At 42.4% G+C, this 15,694-nt stretch overlaps 1 pseudogene; it reads right to left on the reverse strand.

The window, feature by feature from the left end:
• Positions 1-11,068, reverse strand: part of LOC119659007 — a 46,644-nt pseudogene extending 35,576 nt beyond the window's left edge.
• Between the last annotated feature and the right edge of the window lie 4,626 nt (positions 11,069-15,694).

A 15,694-nucleotide genomic window follows, 5' to 3' on the forward strand; every position in this document is an offset into this window, starting at 1 on the left:
CATCGGAGAAACCTCTCTCGCAATTGTTCTACGATCGGTGCAACTCCATATCGATTGCGAATATCCTCATTTCGGATGTGATCAAAACGTATCACGTCCAACGCAACATGTTTGTCTCCATTACTGCAAGACGCCGTTCATTGTCCTTTATAGTCGGCTAACATTCAAAAACCATAAAGAGCGACAAGACGGACGATATTGGCCCGACATATATAAATCGGTCAGTTTTGGGCAGGTCACTGCCATTGACAGTGATTGTGCTTGCTTCATGGGAATCGATCGTCAAAGACTCAGTTCCATTCAGATTCAATCTGAGACCCTGTTGCATGAGATGATCGTTTCATTTTTGGACAAGTTGCTCGAGATCATTTTTGCTATTAGACGTTAGGAAAACATCATCTGCATGAAGAGGTGTATAGGACGCCGGACATTGTATTTCCCGTGTGACGGTGTCCATAACAAAAACAAAGAGGAGTGGTGTGAAGGTGCTTCCTTCATGAACACCAACAGATACATGAAGCGGTTTTGATACACCCGCCACAATTCGAATTTCACTTTTCGAAGCGCGGTAGAGTAATTGAACCCAGCGCACAAGTTCTCCTAGCACTAGGTGTTGTCGTTGAGCATACTGGATGAGTTCATGTGGCGATGCTTCTCATGGTGTTTCTCCATGGGTAACCGCGCAGCGGGTTTTGCATCAGTAGTTCCGCAGTTCTTGACAAATCCGGCTTGATTCACGGTTATTTCAACGATTTCGCGAATGCGGTTGTCAAGAATATCGGAAAGTAACCAAATTGGATGGAACATTCTGCTGGAATACCTTTCTTTTTCCATATTTTAACTGTGGTAGTTTTTTATCAGTGAGACGGTATTCTACCTTCCTAAATAACCCGATTAAAGAATTCACTGGGCCACAGTGTTGGATTCCAGCTCTTCGCTTTCCAGAGTTCAGATACGTCTTCAGTTCCTCGACTTGCGCTGACAGGTGAAACTGCTCCAAATGTCGGCAATGATTGTGGAAGTGGAGAGAGAGCAAATTCTTCCGCTGAAATCTGTTGGAATTATTCACGCCATTTATTGGTCGCGACGGTCGGTAAACAAGGTACTGTTCCTGTCATTAACGCAATAGAAGTACTCGATATCATGTGTGAGTTCGTTTCGGCTTTTGTCAAGTCGATACAAATCTACCTCGCCATCCCGAGTGTCCAGTTTATCGTAAAGACTTTTGTAATGGACCACTCGGACGACAGCGATTGCTTTCTTTGCTTCTCGGTTGGCATTTTTATAAATTTGCAACTGTCGAACGTTTTGTCGTCGAGAAACTTGTGGTAGAGGCATTTTTTTTTCACGGACCTTCATTTAAACATCATCATACCATAGCCAAGTATCTCGGTTGATGTACCGCTTATCTGGCTGATGATCCCGAGGGTTACAGGTGCCGTTTTGTGGATCGTTTCTTTTATTTGGTTCCACGATTCTTCCACATCCGTAATGGTTGCTAATCGTGTAAGTGAGATGATTTCTTCTTTCTTCTCACGAAATCATTTTATGTGCGGTGGCCCAATGCATTCCTCACACTGTTTTATCAGTGGCTTAATTCGCAGGACGAGAATCAACGGCCGATGTTGAGGTGTGATGTTTTCATAGAGACCGACTTTGCAATCTGTGACGGTAGTAAAATTTTGGCGTCTTTTGAGAATAAAGTCCATTTGAATTTTACTGTTCTCACTATAAAATGTAGCAAAATGCGACAATCGTTTGATGAACCATGTATTCGTACAAGGTACAAGGTCATGGGTGTCCGTAAAATCGATTATAAGCTCGTAACCCTCATTGCGCGCTCCAAACACCTTTCTCCCAGGGAACCTGTTATCGTCTGCCTTTCCACCCACATGACCATTAAAGTCACCGGCAATGGTGATATACACATAGTCATCAGCAGGCATATTGCAGGTCGAAAAGTTGCCAAAAGGCATCTTTACTGCGATCAGCTGATATAATGGTGAGCTTCATCAGCCGCAATCCTCTGAGATGGCAATGCCAACACCGAATCGGATATGTGGACTGCCAAAATAGAGTAGTTTATAGCCATTTTTATCGCATTCGCGTTCTACATTGCAGCTTTTGGCACCACACCAATTCGATCGGCCTCTTAGTCGCTTTCCATTCTCTTCCTTTTCGGCCTAGAGCCCTTTCGGGTTTGCGGTGTCTGATCACCATAGATCTCATCCCACAAACGGACAGAAAACCCATTGCAGTCACATCTATAACTCTCGTTTCTTCCGTTTCTCCCATTAAAGAATATGGGGAAGGTTCTAATATATGGTGTTTTACCTGTAATTTCCTTACCTCATTCAGTGGCTTTGTATAATATATTGTTACCCTAGCTGCTGAAACTGAATCCGTTGTTGAAAAACTCACTGAAGATATTCCAATTTGATTTGTTTTTGGGCGGGGGAGGGATCTTTAATCATTTTTCACCAAAAAGAAGACGTCCTACAGCTTCCTGGTGAATTTCCATTTTTCTAGGAAAAAGTGGCTCCTATAATTCGGTTTAAGCATCAAGCTGAGATCTTTCACATCTGTGGATTAATCCTTCCTGGGACTCATAAACTTTACCCTTCAGCGTCTGAGACCTATGTCCTGTTTCTCTCCAAGAAGTGAATGGATGACCTTCTTCGCTTTCCTTCATTGCGGAACATCCAACGTCTAACCTGTTACTTCTCTTCAATTCGGCATTCGTGATTGTGAACTTAGACGGGGTTATCGGAACTTTTCGCTAGGACTATCTGCTGGAGTTGCTCTTAGGTAACCTGGAAATTTGGTTATTAAACTTTAATTTTGGCCCAAGTTACAAAATGTTAAATTGTTACTATGACATTTCACCAACACTAAAAGAAATTCTCACCAAAGCGACATTTCACCTACCCTCGAAGAAATTCTCATCAAAGCGGTTGAAAATTAAGGCGCTTTCGTGCTGTGTTCTAATGGAAAAGACCGATTTCATTGAGATTTCTCTTTCTGATGCAATCCTTTCCAATAACACTGGTCTTACTCGCTGCCAAAGCCATAGATGCGAACCCTATTGTAGTTCTACGAAAAGCGCCAATAAAGAACTCCATTTCCGAAACGGATACCGACAACGGGCTTGTCGAGTTCAAATAGAAAAAGTTTTATTGGTCCAAAGTTCTCCTTTTACGTAATCTAGAATAAGACTTCCCGTGTTTTCTTATATATGTGAATTGATAATGCTGTCAATTATCTAAGAATCATGCGAATCTGAAGATTTTTCTCTGGAAGAGGTGCGATGGATGGAATGTAATAACTCGAATGGTTCCCGGCTTAAGGTCTTGGTTTTCTTGCAGTAAACCATGCGAATCACTCCAAAGTGTGTACTTTCTATTGTTTTAGGGAAGACTTTCGGTAGCTTCGACATGGAGTATATATAGAATGGTGTGGAAGGAGGTCCAAGAGACTCCCTCTAATCAACCTTGACCAAATGGCCCTGGATTTGGAGAAAGAGACTCGGTATAAAGGTAAATACCGGCAAACCACTGTGTATCTATTTTGATGGGCATAACATCGAGGACGTGGAAAATTTGTATCTTTGTGTTGAGACACATTTTCATCATTTCTCATCATGTTGAGACTGTTCTGCTCCAATGCTCTCTCTGTGCTGCTGTATCATCAATGCGTCATTCAAACATTGTGGCTTAAACAACGCCGAACGATTAACTACATCGTATGGCCGCAATACCTGAACGAGGGTGCTCATTAGAAGGTTATAGGTACAGTGGATAAGTCCCACATGAAGGGAAGGCAACATTATCCTAGAGTAATTGATAGAAATAGTTCTCGAAAAGTTAGAAACCATCAGTGATACCATCAAAAAGGTAGTTCATGCACTATTTTACAGATGGTGGTTTGTTTGTTCGCTCTCAGTTGAATGAAAATAGATTTCCGCCGTAAATATGTTTTTTTCGGCCATCTGAAAAAATGGTCTCCATTTTGTCACGTGCTTTGCATTTCCTTGTATGTCCTTTTTCTGATCGTTGACATTTCGACACTAAGCATAATAATTGGGGCTTTCATCGATTTGCATAAACGACCACCCCTAGTTGCTTTCATAGAATGATATCTTTATTACCTGACACATGACAGAAGATAAGCACCTCCACGGTTGCGCGAAGGATACATAGTGGTTGGTACGCATACGGCAGCTCCGGGTCCTTTCCAATTTTTCAGTAGCGCGGGCCTCGTCACCTTGCAGCAATAAGGAAAGATATCTTCCTTCTGGCAAACGTTGAATGCACGGACGCACGGATTTGACCTATGGGGAATACCAGTCTGTGAAGCTCTGTCGGGATACAATGAGATCCTAGCGTCTTCTTAGTTTTTATACGAAATCCATCTGTTCGACATTGAACGAACAGGGTTCCCACAGAGCCCCGATTTTTCCGCTTCGTCGGTTAGCTTTTGCCTTATTTATATTCATTGCGCCGCGGAGTCACCTTTTATTTGATATGTATTCCGCCATTCTGGTGCATGCTTCCTCTTGATCGCTGCAACACGACGACAGTCCTTTTGCGGCTCGGCAATTTCTCGTCGTTTACCAATGCATTGAAGAATTGTAGCATAGAATTCCTAGGTTCATTTTTTTTTTTCATGTTTATGTTCTAATGCAGCGTCTTTCCCCACAAAGTATCCTCTAATGCAGCTCCGCATTTTCTAAGAACTGCGACGAATCTTCCAATGTTCACTTTCATGACATTCTACCCGCAGAGAGAGTGCCGATGCTGGTGTATGCCGAGGGATATCATCGGCCATTTCGAGCGTAGTCTTTCGATGGCCACTAGCCGAGAAATCTTTCTCAATTAGCTACGCTTTGACTCCCGATACGAGTAATTCCGACAAAAAAAATACGTCGGGAATGCATCCATTACAGACGACTAAGCACCGAAAAATGGATCCAGTGTTTAAAATTTTGAACTCCATCCTCCATACCATTTTTCGATTCGTTTCGCTGTAAAGTTTGAACGAGGCAAGCCCCATTATGCATTAGAATCTCACCCAGCAAGGATCATCCCCTCTGTGTCCAAGTTCAAGTCTTCTAGAGCATGAAATCCGCGGCGAAAGTGTGACATCTGACTTCATGGTAAACGCTGAAAACGTTATCCCTATATACCGAATCCAGACAAACCCATCTCCTTTTACTCAGAGGCGGACGACGTCTGGGAACTCAGATGGCAGCAGTACCTGATGAGTAAGCCTCATCATAGGGCTTTCCAATATCCTACTGAAGACCGGACACCACCCCAAACTCACCAATCGCCAGCTACCTGCCTGCGTCAGCGGCTGCCTTACTGTCAAATGCACTCGCACTCTTCGGTTTTTTCGGTTTTTCTTTTCTTGGGGTTTCCAAAACACACATAGGCCCTAGGCTGGAAATCAAAGCCTCTCTCCTAGTATCGCTTTGGCAGTCACACAGAACATACTCTTTCTCCAGTCTTCACTCTTAAAAATTCCACTGACCTTCGTTTTCTGCATGAAAAAAGCTTCTATTCCGCAACCTTTGCTTTGCTTTAATGAGCAGAGCGGGCGTTGTAGTTCTTCTCCGTTTCTTCCCCTTTTCTGTTGTTGTACGATCATTTCATTTTACAAAAAAAAAAAATAATAATAAGAAAACATTTCTATGTCGGTGTTATTCTGAGAAACGAGTAGAATGAATATTGTCATTTGGGAAAAAATCGCATCCTTCAACGCTGATTTTAAGCTCAAGTTTTATGGTGCCTTTAATGATTCTCTTCTTCGAAGAATTTCCGCTATAAAAACATATTATCATCTTGAAGAGTTATGACTTTTCCTTCAGAACCATTGTTATTCTAATTCGTAATGCATTTCAAAGCTTGATTGCAAATTCTGTTAAAATTACAAGAAAGAGAATTAGAAAGCAGATCAGTACTTCGCCCCTCTCTTCCGGTGGCAAATTTACTATTTAGAAATGGTCAGGGTCACTTCATCAAAAAGATAAGAGGAGAGATCGAGGATGAAATTTGAGATAATAAACTTGATTGATTACCTTTCATTCCCCTTCTTTTTGTTGAGATACATTTCAAGCTTTTCTTTAAAATGCATTTTTCAGGACCCAATGCAAAATTTTATTTGAAATACCATCAGTTAATTTTTATAATCATCCTCACGTGTGCCACATGCTGGCAGGTTTCTGGCTTTTTTGAGCACCTACTTCGGTATGTATATCACATATATCATTACATACTCGCATGCAGAGAAACTTTTGTAAAACAGATCAGTGGTACACTCAGTAAAACGACGCCTTTCATTCGTTCTCTCGTAAAAGATATCAATCTTCACATTGAAGTTGACTTCTAACATGACAGCGATGATGAGAATCAAGATACGCCAACAATCCTGAAAATTCCTACACCACAAAATTCACCCCAATACCAACTGAAACAACCTACTCCTCAAATGCTATCTATTTATAATGCATTTACGCCCAAATAAAAGATATGAAAAATAGCCTTATCAAACGTGACCACGAACGTGCCTTCGAGAGACGTCCACGTATGGAAAAATTCACTCCTCGCTATATATTTTGCACGTTTCCATGGATGTCGGAAGTTTTCCCATCTTTCTATCGACTCCAAAATACTTAGCACCCCCAACATTGGTAGCAACGAGAAAAATGGAAAGAAATCTGAAAATCTGTGGAGCAAAGTGGTTCTAAGGACAAGTCATAAATCACGAGTGGAATTTTGTTCTGACCACCAAAGGGACATGTGTTACCTCATATGAACTGGATTGTGTAGACGATCCGAAAGATATTAAATATTAAGGACTGAACCATGTGGTCTGTAACAACAGGCCAAGAAGTGATAATAGAAGAATCTGTGACCGGGCGAACTGGTGTACGTGGCCGATAGCTTAGAATATCAAATAGTTTTTAATCAAAGTTTTGTTTTCTATGTCGGAGAAAGCAGAGTTTTTTCAAGTATCTTTTTTGGAAAAAACTTCATTTCGAAAAGCATGAAATACTTTAAGATAAAAGTTGCGAATTTTGCAGAATTTGATGTTGATGGAGACAGGGGGAGCTAATTCCATTAAACTGCACGGCTTCTAATAGAACTATCTAACCCAATAATAGACAAATGTACGAAAAGCCAACCTTTTCTCAAAGCTGGAAAATCCTCAAGCCCAAGGGCTCCGTTGCATAACCCCCAATACATTAAACCATCTACAGAAGGTAATTTACTTGGTCAATCAAGTGCGACCAATTGTCTGATGGTCTGCGCTACTGCTTTCACGGGTACAAATCTAAAGTATCCAGACCTCGTGCATTAACCGCGAGCACAAGTTTTGCTGATGAAAACCGGAAGCTGAGGTCAACGTTGATTAAGATGAACAAAGAAGGTACACACATCTAATGATTGATTATCTCCTTAGGCTTGAACCATCACCGTATTGTGTAAAATTAAACGAGGATGATTTTTCGAGGCGTGCACTTTGTTTTCTGGAAAAAAAGCATCTTCCGCTTTAATTTGATTTGATAAAGATAGAAATAACAAATAAATTTGAGGTGCGCTTTTGAATGTATATATGTGTGTATCTGTTCAGGATATTAATTGGGTCTATAAATTTCGGGCTATAATTTGGTGGACAATGTGTAGAAAAACAATATTGAAGCCATTGGGGTCTCTGGGAACTATATCATCCTATAAAGAACGTTATTTGAATGAAGTACAATTTACTCCCTGGGGATGGTGCTGGTATTTCAATACTACAATCACCCCAAAGTCCAGTCACCCAGGTTCAGATAGGTGTCAGGATCATCTTGTACAAAATCATCCTGTTAAAGGGACTCCATGTTTGCTACTCAATGCGTTGTCCTGCTAATTAAACTTGCTATTTCCATGTGCTAAGTTCTAAGAGTGTCAACTGCGTTCAATAAATTTTTTTAACTCCGTTTGATTTTGTTTTACGTGACTGACCGTAGTCAATCCGGATGACCTTTTTGCCCATCAGTAAACATATATGCATATATTGAAGGGCTTTCGTGCAGCGTTTCATTGTTCTGTCAACGTCCTTCCTCTACAAATTGGTGTAATATGCAAAATTCAACACCAAGTCAGATATTATGCAGACGGTGCATCTCCAGACGTCAGCCATAATCCTGCCATGCAGAGAGATAGAAGTAAAACCATTGTGCAAAATTGAGATATAGCAGCCTTAGATATTCATTAGTTCACCAGTGTCCATTATTTCGGAGAGCGTATGAAATGCCTTGCGAATCTAAGCATATTGATCTTCTTCCGGGTCAATGACCACTCACTGGGTTTTCCTAAGCAGACTGAGAGAGTCGGCTTTACTGCTAATATTTTTTCTGAATTCTTGGTCCCTATTTTCAACCTTAGAAAACGACCGAACAGTCAGAATAATGGTCTTATTCAATGGTAATATTAGTAGTACATCATTCAGGCGATTTACGATGAGATTTACTTTCATCATCATCAATGGCGCAACAACCGGTATCCGGTCTAGGCCTGCCTTAATAAGGACCTTCAGACATCCCGGTTTTGCGCCGACGTCCACCAATTCGATATCCCTAAAAGCTGTCTGGCGTCCTGAACTACGCCATCGCTCCATCTTAGGCAGGGTCTGCCCCGTCTTCTTTTTCTACCGTACATATTGCCCTTATAGACTTTTCGGGTGTCCTAATCCATACGGATTGCGGCCCATCTTAACCTATTGAGCCGGATTTTATCCACAACCTGATGGTCATGGTATCGCTCATAGATTTCGTCGTTATGTAGGCTATGGAATCGTCCATCCTCATGTAGGGGGCCAAAAATTCTTCGGAGGATTCTTCTCTCAAACGCGGTCAAGACTTCGCAATTCTTCTTGTTAAGAATCCAAGTCTCCGAGGAATACATAAGGATTGGCACGATCATTGTCTTGTACAGTAAGAGCTTTGACCCTATGGTGAGACGTTTCGAGCGGAACAATTTTTATAAGCTGAAATAGGCTCTGTTGGCTGACAATAACCGTGCGAGGATTTCGTCATCGTAGCTGTTATCGGTTGTGATTTTCAAACCTAGATAGGAGACATTATCAACGATCTCAAAGTTATATTCTCCTATCCTTATTCTTCCTGTTTGACCAGTGCGGTTTGATGTTGTTGGTTGGTTGGTTTTCGGTGCCGACATTGCCACCATATATTTTGTCTTGCCTTCATTAATGTGCAGCCCAAGATCTCACCCCAATTGCCGCCTGCTCGATCTGAATGAAGGGAGTTTGTATGTCTCGGGTGGTTCTTCCCTTGATGTCGATATCGTCAGCATAGGCCAGTAGTTGGGTGGACTTAAAGAGAATCGTACCTCTGGCGTTTACCTCAGCATCACGGATTACTTTTTCGAGGGCCAGATTAAAGGGGACGCATGATAGAGCATCCCCTTGTCGTGGACCGTTGTTGATGTCGAATGGTCTTGAGAGTGATACTGCTGCTTTTATCTGGCCCCTCACAGATTTACTTTGTTCTTGATTAAAGTGTTAATTATGTTTTGACATTCTGAATTATTCTGCCGTAATTTGCTGAATATCTTAGATTGGCATTTTAATTGTTTTCACTATTTTATAAACTTAGATTTCCAAAGCCAATTCTGTTGCCTCACCCTTTCTAGTTTCCCTAACAATTAGGTTTAAACGATACTGACATGCCAGTTTAGGTTTGTTTAATTCCGACTTATTAACTGTTACTATTTTATATTTTAGTGTAGCTTAGCTAATCGAAATGTTAGTGTATATTAGCTTAGCAAAATGGACGCGTCGCGTGCTCCTTTTCTGACTGTGGTTTGTTCAGGGAAGAAAGGCTTTAGCCGGATCATGAGATCTTTCTATGTGTGCCTCCGACGTTGAGCCTCGAGGGAAACCTCGTAATGTGGCTGCATCGGCGTCCGAGAGGCATTTGTCCTAATCAGGACATGCGTGCAGAAGTCTAGATCCCTGAGCACGTGGGCCACATTTTTCGCTTGTTTGCCGGAAGGTGGTGGCTCCCGCATTGGCTCTTTGAGCAGAGATCATTATTGCAACCTTCAGGTTCCTTCCTTTCAAGCATCGCATCGGACTACGGGTGGTACCCGAATATCTCGTGGCGTTTGAAGTCAAGGAGCTTGCCTAACTCCGAAAAAATAGAAGGCTCGGACTACATTCCCGGGTCGGTGGTTATAACTGGCAGCGGTATAGGTTGAAGCGCGGAATCCGCTCTCGACGAAGGGCTTCGACACAAGATTGTCCAGAAATGTCAGAGGCATCGCTTCAGTCAACCGCGTGAACCCATCAATGCTTGTGAAACAATACCAGCTAAATCGAGATCGATTGTGCAAAAGGACTTGGTGGACCGAGAAAACACGCCTAGCTTAGCGTTATATGTTTCAAGAATTAATGCTCTTGATCATGGAGTTCAGCCAAATATACTTTGCGGCGACTAAACGATTCATTTTCCTGATGCGTGCATGTGCTAGATCGTGAACGGCGTGAAATTCTTCTTTTACCGAAGTCAGCCGGAATATATAGCCTTGATCGCTTGTTTGGGGTTTCACACAACATACTCGACGTTGAGCCGAAGAAAAGAAATTCTCTAAATATGTATTTGAAGTTGGTCCTATAGCTCTGTCGAACTACGTCGTCCTTCTATGCAACGCGTCAGCAAATGCGTTATCTTTTCCAGACACGTGTTGAATGTCGAAAGTGAACTGGCTGATATAGCTCAGGGGTCAAAGTTGGCGAGTAGGCGCTTTGTGGGGTTCTGTTTCGAAGCAAAGGTAAGTGAATTACGGTCTGTGAACACTGTAAACAAAACAAGGAAATTCCGGAAGCAATTAATTGCGAAGTACATAGCTAATAACTCACCCTCGTAGGTGTTGTAGTTCCATTGAGCGGGGTTTAGCTGTTGAAGTAGAAGCTCAACGGCTTCCAGATTTGGTTCACCTTTTGATAATGGACAGCACCGACGGTATTGTTTGAAGCATGACCGAATATGGTTAAGGTTCATCTTGCTGAGAGAATGACAGAATTGTAGCATTCCCCAGCTGGTGCCTCAAGCGGCTGGATATACTCTGGAGACCTCGCAATCAGGCGGGGGTTTTTGGTTTTCGACCCTGACATATAAGCGTTGAGAATCGAATACTGGTGGGCGGCTTTGGGCAAGAAATGACAGACAATTTTAATATGCCCAAGAACGTTTTCAGACCTTTAACTGTTTTGGAAGCGGGAGGCTCGAAATCGCCTGTATTTTGACTGGGTTCGGTTGGATGCTTTCAGGGGAAATCAGGTGACCGAGGCATTTCCAGTGCGATTGCAAGAATATGTTGCATTGAATGTTGAAAATATATATATTGGATCTTCCTTGTAGTATTTTACATAAAAACATATTACGGATTATATTTTCTATATTGGATATTTGGAGTTTTGGGAATGTATTCGGTAGCTACAAAGATTTGATCATATGCCTTGACTAACTCCACGATCGAGAAAATTCGGCAGTCGATACAATGCGCCAAGTCGTGGGTGAGTGGAATGAGGTATTGAGCTGGAATCGTCTGGCCATTTAGACGTACATAATCGTTACAAGGACTCCATTCGAACCGTGTGAAGTGGCGAAGACCAACAGCGGTTAGAAGGTCTACGTATACCCTACCAAGTTGTTCACACTGTTTCCGCAAAATAGCTTCTGGGGTAGTAAAGGATGCACCTTAGAAAAGATAGGGGAGCCAGAAGTGTTGATGTGATGTTGCGATATTTGGGAAGAATGTGATATTGCGATATTTGTGAAGAAGTGAGTGAATACATAGGTCGGCAGCGTCTTCAAAAGCGATGGAAAAAGTGTTGGGCATGCAGATTAAGATTCTCCTTGATGACCTAAAACAGGTGGTGGAGTCAATCAACGAGCAATCCATAGTGGCACAGGAAGTCCGCGTCTAATATAGGAGCGATATAATAAAGTGCCAAGGAAACGCGTGTCGAAGTCGTGTCTGCTCTTTGCTGTAAAAATAAGGGCACACCGAGACTTCTGAAGTCATACGTGCGGTTCAACCGGAAATTTATACAGCGAGTTTAAAAGATACTGGTATTAATTTTTAATTCCAGAACCGAACCTACCGTAGTGGCGCCTGCTCAAGGGGTTGTAAATTTTTTTGGGGCGTGGTGCATGCATTTCGGGTAGCCGTCGCCAGAACTCCACCCTCGCCTAGTTTTTTGTCGTGAAAGTACACGTGCTGGTATATTATATGGTCTTCTCGGTGAACCTACGATGGTATTAGCATGCCCCGGTTGTGTTGACAACCTACTTTTTAATCAGTCTTTTTCCAGATGCGAACCTAGACTCTGATCTAGACCTTCCTCCCCAACGCAAAGCACCGATTGTCTCTGCCAATTAAGAAGCGGTGGTTGTTAGCCCTGCCACCGTCTGCTGCAACTGAACTAGCCTGTTTGACGTGTCGTGAGGGACCTCACTAATCACGGGTCATGCGCCAATTTTGTTTAGGGTGAGGTCAACGTTTCTAGAGTCCCCGAATTCGTACATGACAGAATGGCCTCTGCCCTTCAGAAATCTCTACACCCAAGAAGTCCGCAGCATCTCGGTGTTGACTTTGTCATTACCCTACTATTGTTTGCCTTGACGTAAGTTCATCAAGCGCTAGCTCTATCAGTAGGTGATTAAGTTAAGTTAAGTCCTCAAGCACCTCGGAGATAAGCTCAATTGCCTCACATTGTGCCTATTCGTGTAAGGCACCGGTGCCATTACAGTGCAGTCAAAAATGAGATGGTCCGACGTCTCTAATGCCGAACCACACATTCTACGCTGGTCGTTCTCAACCCGCTCTTTCATCTTGAGCTTTTTATAAGCTCGGGTGGCGATCATGCCATCCTGAATGGCACACAGCAAAGAGCTCCCCAGGACCCAGGCATCTGTACAACAAATGGCTGCCGAAGACAGTTCACTTGTTTACCGTGCATTGTCTTTGATTTCCGTTCATCGATCCACTCCTGATCTGACTCCACCCCACTCAGAGGATTGAAAGATTGAACCTGCAAGTTAAGTGGAGTCAACCCACAGTCTGCCTTGCAAACAGCCCCATTCGCCTGCTCTTTTCTCTAAAAATAAGGGCGCACCGAGTCGACTTGGCGGTGATGTTGTGCTGCCACGTCAACCACGCCCCTACCTCCGATGTCTACATTCCTGAATGATTTTTGAAGTGATCAAGTGACTATCAATACCCTCAATGCTGCTTGTTTATCACCAAATAACGATGCACTCGTGAATCACACAAATTGTCGCTTTTAGGATTGCACATAATTCTGCCTGAAAGACCGCTGTTTACTGTTAAAAACCTACTAATCATCGGTTTCAAGAAAAATTTCAACATCTTAAACAGGGAGGGAATTTCATCTTGTTATTGGTGGCTTTCTTTATTGTGCCTTGTCCGTGGGACGTGGAGGAGTTCAATGGACTACAACATCTTTGCACAAACACCTTGATTAAGCTAATGACATCTGTTTGCTTTTCCACCGGCCTTAGGAAGAGAAGCAAGTAGAGTTGGAATAAACGTAAACATCAACAAAATCGACGTTTTCAGCCTGATTGCTTGTCTTGCATTTATGGACAAAGCATCGAAGGAAGGAATCGAGGTTTTCGCCGAGAGTGGCATCGAACTAACTACTGCTTGAAGTATTAACAGCACTAGATCCGGTTTCGCTGTCTTGTCTAAAACACTAAGATTAATTTGAAACGCTTATTCTTTCTGTGTTGCTAAATGGGGTTACCACAAGGAAAGTGACCCCTACTATCACTTGAAGGCTCCAAGCTTTTGTGAACCTATCTGCATGGTATCATCCAAGCCCGCTGGCTTGATATTATTTTAAACAAAGAACTTGGTGGCCCACAGGTCTGTCACTCATACGCGATGTGATCGGAAGGTGCAAGTGGTAGTGGATAGGTTACACATTAATAAGGTGCGACAATTTCATTGCTGGCTACGTCATGCAGTGGAATCTACTCTCCAAAGTGGCTGACTAGTAGGTTGCTTCAAGAGCATTTGGCACTGGAGAGGAGTGTGGACATTTCGGGAAGTCCTGGAATGAGCTGAAAATTATTTCAGCTAATCGTGAGCATGTCTTCGGCAAGTTCCAAGTTAAGTTGACTAACCGTTATGTTTTTTGACATAATTTACCAACTTGCCCCAGCTTTCGCCGAGAGTTCAGCTTCATTGCAACGGATCTCTTTGGATATTACCACACCCAAGCAGCTTCGACTTCGTTCGCAGTGCATTCCTCTGTCGTCGGCTAGGAGCCTTCCAGATTCATAATGTTCCGACCACATGAATCTATTTTTTCGGTTAAGCGATTAGATCCGTTGGGTCTATAGCACCAGCTTTCCTTTTTTCTGTCTTTCCTGATATAGGCGGAAGAAAATTTTCTGAAAATAAGATTTGGCCTGTAATCCGCTCTCCTATGGGTGTTTAAATTTCCGCTGTATCTTTCTCTTCCATTTTCCGGAATATTTACCTATATCACGGACAGACCGACTGCTGGTTTCTAGTTTTTCCCATTATGAGAGTTTCTGTAAGCTTTCCATTGAAGCGGAGAGCATGTCTCTACGTGGCAACATGAATTCGGTGAAGCGTCCATAAACTTCGCCTGAGGCACGGTTTGATTGCTCAAAGACTCAGATTGATTCTCTCTGTGCAGTAGTGAACTAGAGACTACTTTACCAGGGCAGGGTGGTATTCGAGGTAACGATACTACTACGAGGGCTATTGTTTTGACTAGGATACACACCCTCGCCAGGACAACGTTTCTACAATGTAAGATTCTTATCAGGGTAGACGCTCTCATATTTGGTGCTTGTGTTGATGAGATTCATTGCTGAGAAGCACCTTCACCAGCTGTCTGCATCTCGGTACAACCTTAATGAGTAAGTTTGAGGAGACAATTCCTATATTATTGAGCCTAAACTAATTGGGACAACATTGGTATGCTACGTGTTGTTGTGAGCACTTTGATCTTAATATCATAACCATAACCTCAGCGTTTCGGGAGATTTGTGTGTCAGAAACAGATGGATATTCGCATGACAGTTACTTGTTCGATCTTAGCCTGAGGACTTCCTGTTGTGTTTCAGGTGATTGATTTGTTGTCGCTGCCAACCAATATACAATCATTCGATAGCACTGTGCGAAACCGAACCGAACCGAACTCCAAGGCACGGATTAGCTTCAATTATTGCAAGACATAAGTCATAAACGACTCAATACATCTATATCAAATCTATCTTTCAATCGGTTTCGGTTCCAGCCGAATGGTTGATTTCTTTCAACAAATAATTAACCTTGTTATGTCCATAGCTAAATGATACAATATTAGCCCCAATCATTACCAAATTAAGGGTTCAAATCCAAATCGCATAGCATGTATTCCTTACTGCCTTTACTCTGTTTTTATCCTTCATATTAGTCACAACAATCTCAAGTCTTCATTGTGATTAGAATAAATTCATTAAATCCTTCTCAGTACCATCAACTGCAACTGTCTGCAACTAAACTTAAATTAGGATTTCATACAGATACATTTGCGTCACGTCAATTCATACAGATCTCCTGAGCACCAGCAGCATAAGATA

Source organism: Hermetia illucens, chromosome 6 (genome assembly GCF_905115235.1).
Source record: "Hermetia illucens chromosome 6, iHerIll2.2.curated.20191125, whole genome shotgun sequence".
Taxonomy (NCBI): Eukaryota; Metazoa; Arthropoda; class Insecta; order Diptera; family Stratiomyidae; genus Hermetia; species Hermetia illucens.